The sequence below is a fragment of the Kogia breviceps genome, chromosome 2 (genome assembly GCF_026419965.1).
Source record: "Kogia breviceps isolate mKogBre1 chromosome 2, mKogBre1 haplotype 1, whole genome shotgun sequence".
Classification (NCBI taxonomy): Eukaryota; Metazoa; Chordata; class Mammalia; order Artiodactyla; family Physeteridae; genus Kogia; species Kogia breviceps.
Window position 1 is genome coordinate 56,165,246 of NC_081311.1, and position 13,984 is coordinate 56,179,229.

The 13,984-nt window shown below is 46.0% G+C and overlaps 1 protein-coding gene across 1 annotated transcript in view; it reads right to left on the minus strand.

The window, feature by feature from the left end:
* Positions 1 to 13,984, minus strand: part of RPS24 (ribosomal protein S24) — a 440,821-nt gene that overhangs the window by 180,700 nt on the left and 246,137 nt on the right. The window lies entirely within an intron of this gene.

The following is a 13,984-nucleotide window of genomic DNA, read 5'->3' on the forward strand; positions in this document are numbered from 1 at the left end:
AATTCCTATGCCACAGTGTGTAACAAGGACGTGACCTGGAGGTTTTTCACTGGTGGGAGAATTGTGATTGTGTGTGTGTGTGTGTGTGTGTGTGTGTGTGTGTGTGTCCCGTCTACCTTCCCCAAGGGGTTAGAAGATTGAAACCAGAGGCTGGTGAAGGCAACCAGGACAATGTCCCACAGGTCTTGATGGGAGATGGGTGCAGGGAAACAGTTATGACTTGGCCAGGACAGACAACTGCAGATATACAAGGTAGAATGAAGCTGGAGCATTTTGGAAATTGGACCACCCACCAAGAAAAGTGGAGAACAAGAGAAGTCTAGAGGGCTAAGGGGCTTTCATACATAGTCCCTGCACCAATTGGCATCAGCATGCTGGACACTCTTACTGGACCAAGAATATAAGAACGATAGTCATCATATGGGGCTGAGACAGAAAGGACATTTGAGGACTCGCTCAACTGAATCTGCTGGGTTTTTTCCACTGACTACATTGTTAGTGTTTCAAGTGCAGGGACCAAGGGCCTTATGTTCCATTAGCCTCCACAATGCCTTGCATATGGTGCAGAGTGCAATAAGTATTGTGCATTTGTGGCTGATGGTTAAGATAACCGATGCACATTGACTTAGAAAAGTGGACTTTGAAATAAAAGAGTTAGCTCCCTTTAGTTCTCTCACTTCAGACCAGATCTGCCTGCTGGTTGCTGGGAGACAAAAACCAAGAGGCAGCTCTGACCATTCTTTCATTCAACAAATAATCCTGAGAAGTCCCAGGCCACCTCAACCCTGGCCATACACATCCATGCTCTACAGGGCACTGGGGGTAAATGATAACAGACAGAGGGATTTCTTTCCCTCATGGAGCTAAACAAGACCCAGAGCCCTAGGGGCACAGCCACTATTTGGGAGAGAGGATGGATGGAAGAAGGGCCAAGAGGGCACCAGCCTAGCTACTGAGTAATAATCCTTTTGCACAGAATTGTTACGCATGCTCATCCCTCTCACTTAAGCTCCCTAAAAGCCCAGGCTGCACTCTGCTGTCCCAGAACTTCTCCCAACCCTGTCTGCTGTGCTCACCATGCACACCCACCTGCAGAGTCTTCTCCAGCCTCTGGTGGACTAATCCGCCCACATCACAGCTTGCCCTCAGCCTAACCCGTGTGTATACCCAACCAGAGGTCCCCTGCTGTGGCACCAGGGACTCACCAATGACCACAATCACCCATGGAGGCTTGGGTCCCTGAGATGCCTTTAGCTGTGGAAGGGCCCACACCCAGAACGATATTCCCTCTATGGACAATCTGAATAGACCTATAACAAATGAAGAGTTTGAATCAGTAATTTTGAAACTATTTTACAAAGAAAACCTCAGTCCCTGATACCTTCACTGTTATATTCTAAGAATTAATACTAATTCTTCATAAGTTCTTCCAAAAAATAAAAGAGGTGAGAATACTTCTCAAATCATTTTATAAAGCTGGTATTACCCTGATACCAAAACCAGACAAAGACATTACTTGAAAAGAAAATTAAAGGTTAATATCTCTTATGAATATGGGCACAATAATCCTCAACAAAATACTAGCAAACTGAATCCAGAAAGATATAAAACATATATCCTACAACATATAAAAAGAATTATACACCATGACCAAATGTGACTTATCCCAGAGAGGCAAGGTTGGCTTAACATTCAAAAATCAATTGATCATCATATCAATAGAATACAAATGAAAATCACAAGATTATCTCAGTAGATGCAGAAAAAGCATTTTATAAAATCCAGCAGCTTTTCCAGTCAACAAACTAGAAATAGAAGAAAACTTCCTCAACCTGATAAAGGGCACCTATGAAAAATCCAAAAGCTAACATCATACTTAATAGTGAAAGACTTATCTTCCCCATAAGATCAGGTACAAGACAAAGATCTCCATACTCACCATCTGGATTGGAAAGGAAAGTGTAAAGCTATTTCTATTTGCAGATGAAATAACCTTTTATCTTAAAAATTCCTAATGAATTCACTAAAAAGCTGTTAAAACTAATAAACTAGTTCAGCAAGGTTGTAGGATACAAGGTCAATATACAAAAGTCAATTCTTTCTATACTCACAATGGACAATCCAAAAATGAAATTAAGAAAACAATTCCACTCACAATAGTATCAAAAAGCATAAAATACTTAGAAATAAATTTAACAAAAGAAGTACAAAATTTATACTCTGAAACTATAAAATACTGTTGAGAGAAGATAAATGGGGGAAAAAATCTCATGTTCTTAATTTTGTTAAGATGGCAATTTCCTTCAAACTGATCTACAGATACAACATAATCCTGATTAGAATTCCAACTGACCCACACAATGAGAGGGAATATTTGCAAATCATATATATGATAAGGGTTTTTATCTAGAACATACAAAGAAGTCTTACAACTCAATAATAATAATAATTTTTTAAAAAACAAATAGCTCAGTTGAAAAATGGGTGAAGGATCTGAATAGACATTTCTCCAAAGAGATATACAAATGGCCTACTGGCACATGAAAAGATGTACAGAATCATTAGTCATCAAGGAAATGCAAATCCAAACCACAGTGAGATACAACTTCATACCCACTAGGATGACTAAAATCAAAGTCAGATAACAACAAGTGTTGACAAGGATGTGGCATAATTGAAGGCTTCATACACTGCTGGTGGGACTATAATATGGTACAGCCACTTTGGGAAATGGTCTGGCAGTTCCTCAAAAGCTTAAACATAGAGTTACTATATGTCCCAGAAGTTCCACTTCTAGGTAGATACCCAAGAGAAATGAAAACCAATATCCACACAGAAACATGTACAGAAATGTTTATAACAGCATTATTCATAAAAGTCAAAAGGTGGAAACAACTCAAATGTCCATCAACAGCCAAACAGCTAAACAAAATGTGATATATACATATAGTGGAAAGCCATTCAGCCATAAAATGGAATGAATAAGTATTGACACAGGTACAACATGGTTGAACCTTGAAATCATTATGCTAAGTGAAAGAAGACAGTCACAAAAGACCAGATTCTATATGATTTCATTCACATGCAAGTCCAGAATAGGCAAATCTATATATATAGAGAGTAGATTAGTGGTTTATTAGGGCTGGGGGTGAAGCCAGGGGTGTGATAGCTAAAGAGTATGGGGTTTCTTTTTGAGGTGATGAAGATTTTCTAAAACTGACTATGGTGATGGTTGCACATATTTGTGAATATATCAAAACCATTGAAGTCTGCACTCTAAATGCGTAAATTGTTTGGTACATGAATTATGTCTCAAAGTGGGGTTTTTTTAAATCTTAAAAAAAAACCCTATATGTCCTCTAAAACATTGGATTGGTTAGAATTTTAGAAAAGACATCCTCCAGGACCTGTAGATTACCATACTAAGTGAAGTAAGTCAGACAGAGAGAGACAAATATCATATGATATTACTTATATGCAGAATCTTTAAAAAAAATGATAAAAATGAACTTATTTACAAAACAGAAACAGACTTACAGACATAGAAAACAAACTTATGATTACAAAAGGGAAAAGGTGGCGGGGAGGGATAAATTGGGAGTTTGGGACTGACATATACACATTACTATATTTAAAATAGATAACCAACAAGGACCTACTGTATAGCACAGAGAACTCTGCTCAATAATCTATAATAACCTAAATGGGAAAAGAACTTGAAAAAGAATAGATATATGTATATGTATAACTGAGTCACTTTGCTGTACACTTGAAACTAACACAACATTGTAAATCAACTATAGTGCAATTGAAATTAAAAAATAAAATAAAATAAACAAAAACAAAGAAAGAGGGACTTCCCTGGTGGCGCAGTGGTTAAGAATCCGCCTGCCAATGCAGGGGACATGGGTTCAATCCCTGGTCCAGGACAACCCCACATGCCACGGAGGAACTAAGCCCGTGTGCCACAACTACTAAGCCTGCACTCTAGAGCCCATGAGCCACAACTACTGAAGCCCACACACCTAGAGCCCGTGCTCCGCAACAAGAGAAGCCACGGCAATGAGAAGCCCGCGCACGGCAATGAAGAGTAGCCAGCGCTCGTCGCAACTAGAGAAAGCCCGCGCGCAGCAATGAAGACCCAATGCAGGAAAAAAAAGAAAGGAAGGGAGGGAGGGAGGGAGGGAGGGAGGAAAGAAAAAAATAAAAGACATTCTCCACTGTAACTCTCTCATTTTACAAATGTAGACACTCTGGCCCAGAAAGGGGTGTTAACCATACCCAGGTCACAGAGCACATAAGTGAGAGGTCCAGAACTAGAGCTGTGCTCCAACTGCCACAGATTGGAAGCTGCACTAAGCCTCTGACTCAATTTTTCCACTCTCAACCTGGGAGCTCCCCCTCATCCCTTATTCCCCAAACCCCAGCCCTAGTGCATAAGAGGAGAGTATGTGCATAGTGGTTCAGGAATTCCAGGGGAGGAGGAACACTGCTCCCTGTAGCATGTTTTGGGACATCATTTGCATCTCTGGTGAGTCTGATGGCCCCCGTCAGCATGGGCCTCTGTCCTGGCTCTGCTAAGCCCCAGGATGAAAGCCCAGAGCCTGGGTCTTTCCATCAGCATCTCACAGACTCTCTGGGTTACTGCTTCTGGAGAATGGCTGTGATGGATTGGTGATGACTGGAAGCACTTTACAACCAGCGACAAATCATGCTTAATTCCTCTAGCGTTCATTAGCATGACATTAATCCTGATGGACTCATTTGGGGTATGAGGTGAGAGCACTATGCATGCCCAGTTCCCCTGAACATCTCAGGCTGTTGAGTTTCATTCTGGACTAGCTGGGACACCCTTTTCTAAGAGCCCCCCAGAGTTCTTCGTCAGGGGGTGGGGATGTGATTGGAAAGATGCTAGTGTCTCAGTGTCCCACTAGGGACAGAGTGGAGGAGAGAGGCTTAGGACCCCTAGGTGTGGGTAGGAAGCCAATGCTGTCTGCCGTGAGCCGGCCACAGTCTGGGAAGCCTGCGCATACTGGGGAGCTGCAGGGCTCTGGTGACCAGACACCAGCCTGGACTTAAGCCACAGTGTGGGCTGCAGGACCCACCGCTTCCTGCTTGTATGATGCCCCGGCCCGCTTGTATGATGCCCAGGCCCCCAAAGCCTCACTGCCCTGCTCTGGGGTTTGCAGGGGCTCCCCATTATCCACACGGCCCTGTCCAAGCTCCTCCAAGAGCCCTGGACCAGGCAACACCAACCTGGGATGGAATCATGCTGCACCTCTAACCCTGTGTGTAGTCGGAGCAAATTATTTCCACTCTCGGGACCCCGATTCCCTCATTCTGAAAACTGAAATAGACGCTTGATTGAGAGCAGGGACCAGGTAAGCAACATAATGAGTGGAGTAAAGGGGACTGGGGAAACTGGGAAATGCAGGGTGTATCTAAAAGATTTTGAAAATTAACAAAATAATAATAATTAACACTCAATGGACCAAACAAAATATCCGCAATGTACATTATCTGGCCCAGGACCACCAACCAGTTGGTGACCCCCACTCTAGACATTTCCCAAGGGCCCTTAAAACTTTGATGCTCTATGGTCTTAAAAGCAATCTATTGCACGAGCCTCCCCCCACCTCCTGCCTCCCTCCCTCCCTCACTCCCCTGCCACAGGCTGACTTGTTCACCATGACCCTCTGCACCAAGCTTGCCACCAACTCTGTTTTTGCACACGTTGTCCACACCCCTTCTCTCTACCACCTCTCTCCAAACCCTCCCACCCTCCCAGTCCCTGGTCAAGGCTGATCTTGTCCTATTGACCTCCCATGGCCAGAGTAGCCTTTCCCTTTCCTGTTCCACACAGCTGTGCCCCTGCAGATGTGGCCTCCAGGGGCTGATTCATCACTGAAGCCTTCTGACAGCACTTGTGTGGACTGCCAGCAATGTGACGGCAGGGACCACGTGCTGGGGCGTGCACCAAGATGGCATTGAGGCCCGAGGTGCTGCCCATCACTGTGGCAAGCAAGAGGAAGGGGCACCAAACTCCCATCAGGCAGCTTCCCGGTGTGAGACATGGGTCTGTGTGATCATCTACGTGAGCCCCCTTCACCCTCACAACAGCGTCTGTTCCGTGACTCCCATTTTACTTATGAGAAGACTGAGATCCTAAGAAGACCTAGCAGAGACCAAAGGGGATAGTGGTTTAGATCAATATTTGCCTCTGTTTTTTTGGAAAAACAAAATGGTCACAATCTCCTCTTCTCCACTAGAGTAGGGAAAGGGGTGGGAATGGAAGAACGGAATTCTCACTGGGGCAGCCAAAGTCATCAATATCCTGTTTAAGAGGGAAATATGGTTAACAAATTATGACATGTGAAAAAGGGAATGGAAACAACAGCATCCAACTCTCCTTAGCAATCCCTTCTCCCACATCGTCAAAACATTTTGGCATCTTTAAGATTAAGGCAGGAGACAGCCCCTGGCCTCTAATTGCTCTCAAAGACTGTAGCTAACATGTTATTAAATATGTAAATAATATGAAAGCCAGAAGAGAATTAATATTTCATATATAATGAAGTTAAGATGAATCCTCCTGTGTCTAATTTTCTGTTTTTAAATACATAATGTACTGTGGAGTCCAAAGTGATTCATGGTATTTTATATTGGTTAAAGATGTTCAAGGTTTCTCTAAAGCAGCTTCCTAAATGATTAACCTGAATATTATTATGACAAATAGGATTTGTTTTTTAAAAAATTAATTCTGTAGTTAATCAGAATGAAAAGCATGGAGTTCTTTGTTGGTGGGCCTACTTTAATGGGGAAAAGGAACTGAGATAGGGGTTGCAAATACTAATGCCTACAGGGGCCTGGCAAGTAGATGAATGAGGCCAGCTGGGTGGCAATAGGGAGAGGTGGGGACTGCAGCAAACTGTGAGAGCCCAAGCCCCATGTAGAGGAAGAACCACAGTTGCCCATCAGAAATAGGAGCCAGAAGTTCAGATTTTTATGTGAAACTTACTGATTTATCAAGTTGGTTCCTAATTCAAATATTTTTAAACATCATGGATTCAAAAGAAGATGATCTGGGGGCTGCCAGATTGCCACCTCCAGACTGAGACATGTAGCTTGAGGGGAAGTTGCCACCAAATCCAGGTCCTTTAGGTTCAGTGGAAACAGTCTGCTCTCACCTTGCCTAGATGGTGACCTAGTGAATATAAAATCTGATTAGTCAGGCTTTGGAGAGGGCAATTTGGCAAGATGTGAAGAAAGAGTAAATCCTTCAACCTACCAGTTCTACTTCTAAGAATTCATCCTAAAGAAATAATTAAGAATTGGCCAAACAACAAGGTACTACTGTATAGCACAGGGAACTACATTCAATAACTTGTAATAAACTACAATGGAAAAGAATATGAAAAAGAAATACATATATATATATATATATACACATATATGTATAACTGAATCACTTTGCTTACACCAGAAACTAACACAATACTGTAAATAAACTATACATCAATTTTTTTAAAAAAGAATTGACCAAAACTTCAATTATAATCATGTTCTTCATAGTACTGTTTATAATAGCAATGTTGTTGCTAAAAAAAAAAAAAAAAAAAAAGGAACCAACCTTAAGGTCCAACACTCATATGTGATTACTGAATTATATTATGGTGCACCTAAGAACATTACATTACAAATATGCAGTCTTTGACAAATATGAGTAGGCATTCAAAAACAAATTTAAAAAGCATGGATGAAATATATTTTAGCATAATCATAATATTGTTTTTTAAAATGGACATACATTTAATCTGCCCAGGGAAAAGGTGGGAAGGTGATAGACCATGCAATCAGCAATGGTCATCTCTGGGTGGGTGGTGTAATTGCTAGGTGAATTCCATCTGTTTCTGTTTGCTTGTCTATATTTTGTGAATGATTTCAACTGAACTTTCAGTGCTTCTATATAAAATCAATAAAAGCAATAAACTCCGTATGACACGGTATGATGTAAAGAACACTGGCCTTTGGAAGTTTCCCCATCTTCACTCTGTTGATGACTCTGTGTGGACCAACGAGGGCTTTCACTCCCTGAACGTTACAGTCCTTATCTATGTAATGAATGGTTGAGCTACAACATTTTCAAGGTCCCTCTACAATTTGAGACCACAGTCAAGGGACTTTGGGGACGTGGCAGCTCACCTATCTATTTCTTCACAAGAATGATGGACTGTTAGATGGATGCCAAGCCTTGGGCTGGGCTGTGGACCTGACACTGTTTTCTATGAACACCCAGGTGGGAGGCAGACAGGTATAAGTAAGCATCACTCGCCTGTACCTTACCACGCTGTGTTTATACACAGTATATTACAAAAGCACAGAGGGGGGCACCTACTTTTAGGACTAGTCAGAGAAGATTTCCCAAAAGAAATGATACTTGAGCTGAGTCATAAAAGATGAGTAAGAATTAGTCATTCAGATAAGGAGACAGAGAAAGGCCTTCCAGGTAAAAGAAAGAGTGCGTAAAAAGGTAGAGGTGAGGTGGAGGAGAGGAGGCAGCGGCTGATCAGAAAGGTGCTCTGTTCCCTGCTTAAGAGTTTGGATTTTAAACTGGGGTGAAGGGAACCTTAAAGTTTTTAAGAATGAAGTAATTCATATGGCCAGATATTTAGAAATCCCCGTGGCAGCAAGAAGATGGATTGGAGGGAACAGGCACGAAAGAGCCTGTTGTAATAGTCCAGATTGGAAACGGTGGTGATGGAGGGGTTAAACTTCAGGACCCACTGTGTCGGGGAGGCAGAGGAAAGAAGCTAAGACGACTCCCAGGCTTCTGGCTTTGATGGTTAGTGGATGGGTATGCCATTCACCAGGACAGGAATTACTGGAGAAAATGCAAATTTGGGGGGAAATCCCACGTTAAATTGTAGGAGTTTATGAAACATCCAAGTGGATGTGTCAACTAGGCAAATGGATGAAAGTAGCTGGAATTCATAAAAGGTCTAGCTTTGGGATTCATCAAAAGATTGGTTACAGTAAACATGAGGGATGACATGGCCTAAGAGGAGAGAAAAGGGAGCTGTGCCCAGAGCCCGGAAACCACAAGCACAGAGGGACCAGCTGGAGAAAAGAGGATGAAGATGAAGGAGGCTGAAAAGGAGGATTCAGAGAGGCCAGAGGAGAGTGTGGCAGCAAAGAAGCCCCAGGGGAAGATCATTCCAGGAAGAGGAAACGGGTGTCCAAAGCTTGTGCAAGGTCACATAAGATGAAGCCACTGGTGGCTTAGGGGAGGAAGTGGCGTCCGCGGCGAAGGGAAGAAACTCTCTGGAAGTGTGTGAGATGGGGTGGTTGGGCAGGTGTGAGTAATAGGAGATAAGGCACGCGCAAGCAACCAGCAAGGGCTGTGTGCCACCCAGGGCCAGGCACAGAGCCGGGCTCCAGGAAAAGGGACTGGCTTTCTCCCTCTGCTGAGTTCCTACGTAAAAGCACACTCCTCTGTTTCCTGAAATTGTGCCACTGAATTGGGATCACAGGGCAGCAATTCCATCGGGATGCAATCGGGGATCATGGAAGGAAAAGGGGCCGCGCTGCCAGTTTTCCAGCAGCCTGAGTAAATGACCTCATCTGGCCCTTCAGGACACACTTCCCAGCCTTCCAAGAGCACTCGCAGCTGGGAAGACGGCATCCAAAAAGGAGCCCTCCTACAAAACAGTGAAGGGTTTTCCATGTGTGGGAAAGTGGGTCAGGGAAAGTGAAAGACAGAAACCCAGGGTCCTGAAGGCCAGTGGGGCACCAGACCCCTCTCTCCTGCCCTCAGCACTCTCTGCCTCATCTTCTAAATTGGCTCATACCACCCAGGGGCGTCTTTCTGGAGAAGAGCTGGCTTCCCTGGCATCCTGCTTAGGTGGTCTCAGAACAAGACTTTCAGGAAATCTGAGACAGCTGCTGTCCCAGGCTTCTCCCATTCTGTCCTGATGCGCCTTCAGCCTCTGCTGGAATAGGGCACCCCCAGAGCAGTGGGAAGAGCTCTCAACCTGGAGTTTCCTAGGCCTGAAATAAACCCATGGCTCATGTACTGTAGCCAACAATGCTGTTCATCAAACACTTCCAGCTCTCCACCTTCCGGACACACACTAAGATCGCCCATCCTGGCCCGTGAGCTTGGCTGGGGTCATGTAACCAACTGAGTCAATGAGTTGTGAGCAGAAATAAGATGTGCAATTTCCAGGCCAAGCACTTCCTCTCCAGTGTGAGCCTCCATGGAAGGTCTCTCTTTCCTCTGCCGTGGGAACCAGTAATGCATCAGATGATGGCTGCTTTGACAGCCTAGGTCCCAGAGCGAGGGTGACGAGAAAGCAGAGTCCCAGCCGACCCCAGATGGCTTTGTAACATGAGCATGAACTAATAAACCTTTGTTGTCTGGAGCCACTGCGGGGTGTTACAGTGGCAAAACCTAGCCTATCCTGATTGATACAGCTTGGCTCCAGGCAACCCTGGACAAGTGGCCTCCCCGCTCTGAGGCCAGCATCCTCACCTGCAAAACTGGGAAGTAACCACCAATCTCCCTGGGACATTGGTGAGGATTAGAGGAGGGGGAGCACACAGATGCATGTAGCAGGCCCTCATGCACGGTAGGTGCACATTAAAAGAGCTCAACGCCTCCCGTGACAGAACTCAGTGCCTCTGGAGCAAGCCAACTCCAGGATCCGTGGAATTCTGACAGCTACACAATTTGTCCTCAGGCTTCCCCTCAGCCCTCCCAGAACATGCTTGCTCTGTCTTCCTTCTGACAGCCATTCAGAGAACTGAGAAATGTGGGGTGCGTGTGTGTGTGTGTGTGAGAGAGAGAGAGACAGAGAGACAGAGAGAGACAGAGAGAGACTCAGAGTTGGAGCTACCGTCTGTCAGGCTGTCACATTCCAGCGCCTGTGCTGGGACTTTCACACTCCTTATCAATAACCCTCCTTCTGAGTGTGTGGTGGTCCCAATGCAGGGAAAGAGGAGTGCACTAGTGATTGTTTGCCCAGCCTGCCCCATCCATTCGCCACCCTCCACTGCCCTGCTCTGGCCTGGGAGGTGGGCCCTACTGACTGCACCAGTCGCCCTGTGCCAGCTGGCAGGAGTCTGGAGGGAGAGGAGAGAGGGTGGGTGTTTCTCCCCCACTCCCTTTTTGCTCAAGCCGCCTCCCGGCCGTCATGCCAGGCAACCTTCCTCTGTGAGTCCAGCCCTCACAGCCCTCTGCTGGCACTGTCTCCCAACCCCTGGTCCCTTCATCCTCAGGGACGGTCATGACATCGTCCACTGTCACTAGTCGCTGAGAGCATCATGATCTCTCGTGTGTTCCCCTAACGCTGCCCATAGCGCAGTTCTCTCTTCACTGGAACCGTCTGGGGTGAATTCTGTTTCCTGACAGAGTCCTGAATTCACACCCAGGCCTCTAACGCCAGGCCCTGACTGTCCTATGACCCCACCACACCTCTTAGAGCCCCTATGTCACCGACAACTCCCTGCACCCCTTCTTCTGCACATGACAGTCTGGAGGCCCCTCACCTCCACCCCGCTCCCCCAGCATATCAAATGGGGAAGGAGGAGGCCCAGCAGCAGCCAGGGGCACAGCCTCTGCTCCGTGAACCCCCACTGAGTTGCTCCTCCTGGCTCCTTCCCTGGCCCATGCCCAGACTGGCGAGGTGCCGTGGGGCGCTTCCTCCACTCTGGCTGACCTTGGTGCTCCGGGGTGCCAGGATCCCGGCCCGGCGGTGGCAGGCTGAGAAGGCTCTGTGGACACAGATTTTTGGGAACCCTCAGAGCCAAGACAGCCCAGGGCCGGCACGCCCAGCCCTTCTCCAGTTTGGGCTTCCTTTGTTTCACTCTGGTTTCTGCTGTGGCAAGTGTGTCAGATCCTTGTCACCCTTAAACCAACAGCGCTCATGGAGCAATGGCCCCCAGTGACCATCAATTACCACAGGCCTGTCACCTTTGAAAACATCGCCAGGCCGGCAGCATCTGCCCTGGCCACCTGCACCCTGCAGCTGAGCAAACACGGGGTGACCACAACTGGCCAGGGTCAGTCAGGAGTGGCTTTGTCTTCCTCCCCCTCCACGGCTGATCCCTAAACCAAGGCAACAGAAAGCTGGCCTCCTTGTGAGAAAGGCCCGAAACACTTCCAGGAAAGCAGGTCTCTGAGCAACTCTTGGAGTAAAGGAAACAGTTACTTGCAGAAGAGATTTCTGGGTCGGGCGGGTCTCTGTCACTATCAGCCATGGGATCCAGAAGAAGTCCTTTCACTTCTGAGCCTTGTCCTCATCCCCATGTCACTGCTAAGGAAGGAAGTCCTGACTCTGAGGCTGGTGTAAGGTACACATGCAATAAACAAAATAATGCAAACATTTCCGGAAAGCCTCCTGTTTGCCCAGCCCTGGGCTAAGCACTTTGATTCTACCATGTCATTCCTCTGCCATCCCTATGAGGTTTCATGTAGTGATACCTCCATTGGCCAGGGGAAACCAAGGCTCAGTGTGGTTAAGTAACTCATCCAAGGTTACACAGCTAAAAAGAATAAAGCTGAGATCTGAACCCTGGAATCTCTGATCCTAGAGCTCTCATGCTTTATTTTTTCATTTATTATTATTTTTTCAAGTTTGGATCTCTATGGCTTTCCTTTTTAATTTTTAAGTGCGGAAATTTTCAAACATACACAAAAGTAGAAAGAGTAATACAATGGAGCCCCATTGTCCATCACCCAGTTTCAACAATTATCAACAGATAATTGTTGTTTCCGTTGTTTCTGGTTCACCTATCCCTAACCCCACAACTTGTTTTTTTTTCTTTTGGAGAATTTTAAAACAAATGCCAGGCATGGGATTTCATCAGTAAATAGCTGAGTGAACATCTGCAGAGCCCTTACTCCTCATCATCACTTGACCACCTTGATTACACTTCGTAAAGGACAATGAACAATTCGAAAGGCTGGGCTCTTTCTTGTAAGGCAGGGTAGACAGGGCAAGGGGCCAAGTCAGACCTGGGCTCAAATCCCAGCCTTGTTACTGTGTCTCTGTGGACCTCTCTGACCATCCAACTCTTTTGCAAAATGGAGATTGTATTTGGAACTTCAGTGACTTGTCATCTAAATGAGATAATGACCGTTGGTGGCCAGGAAATGGCATGGGCTCAGAACACTGGGCTCCCCTACCTAGGCCCAACATATTCATTTCCTAAGGGTGCCACAACAAAGTACCACAAACTGGGTGCCTTAAAACAAGAGAAATTCATTCTCTCACAATTTGGAAGCTAGAAGTCCAAAATCAAGGTACTGGCAAGGTCATGCTCTCACCGAAGGCTCTAGAGAAAGATTTATTACAAGCCTCTCTCTTAGCCTCTGGTGGTTATTGGCAATCCTTGGCATTCCTTGGCTTGTGGCAGCATAATTTCAGTCTCTGTGTCCCTCTTCACATGGCCTTCCCCTCTGTGTGTGTGTCTGTATTCAAATTCCCCTTTCCTTTAAAGATGCTAGTCATTGGATTAGGGTCCACCCTCTTCCAGTGTACCCTCATCTTAACCTGACCACATCTGCAAAGACCAGATGTGCATATAAGGTCACATCTGCAGGTTCTGGGTGGCCGTGAGTGGGAGTGCAGGGACACAGCTCAGCTCAGGACACTCGAACTGCTGTCGGCCGCCTGGCAGGTCCAGGAAGCAGCTGCTTCTCCTGCTGCTCACCTGAGGCTGAAGAAGTCGACTCCTGGGAACGGAAAGAAGATTCTCCCTGATACCATTTGCCCTACACCACCATCCTGGCTCCTAGTTGCTCAGAAAGCAGGTGCTGAGCCCTTGTACTTTGGAGAAGGAAACCCATCCTGAAGGACGTCCCCCTGCCTCCTGCTTCCTGCTGCACGCACAACAAAATCCTGCTCTCTGGCCCTGCCACCCTGGTTGGGCTCACCCCAGCCTGCCCTTTGCTCCCTGCCACCCACTCTGACCTTCCTCAGTC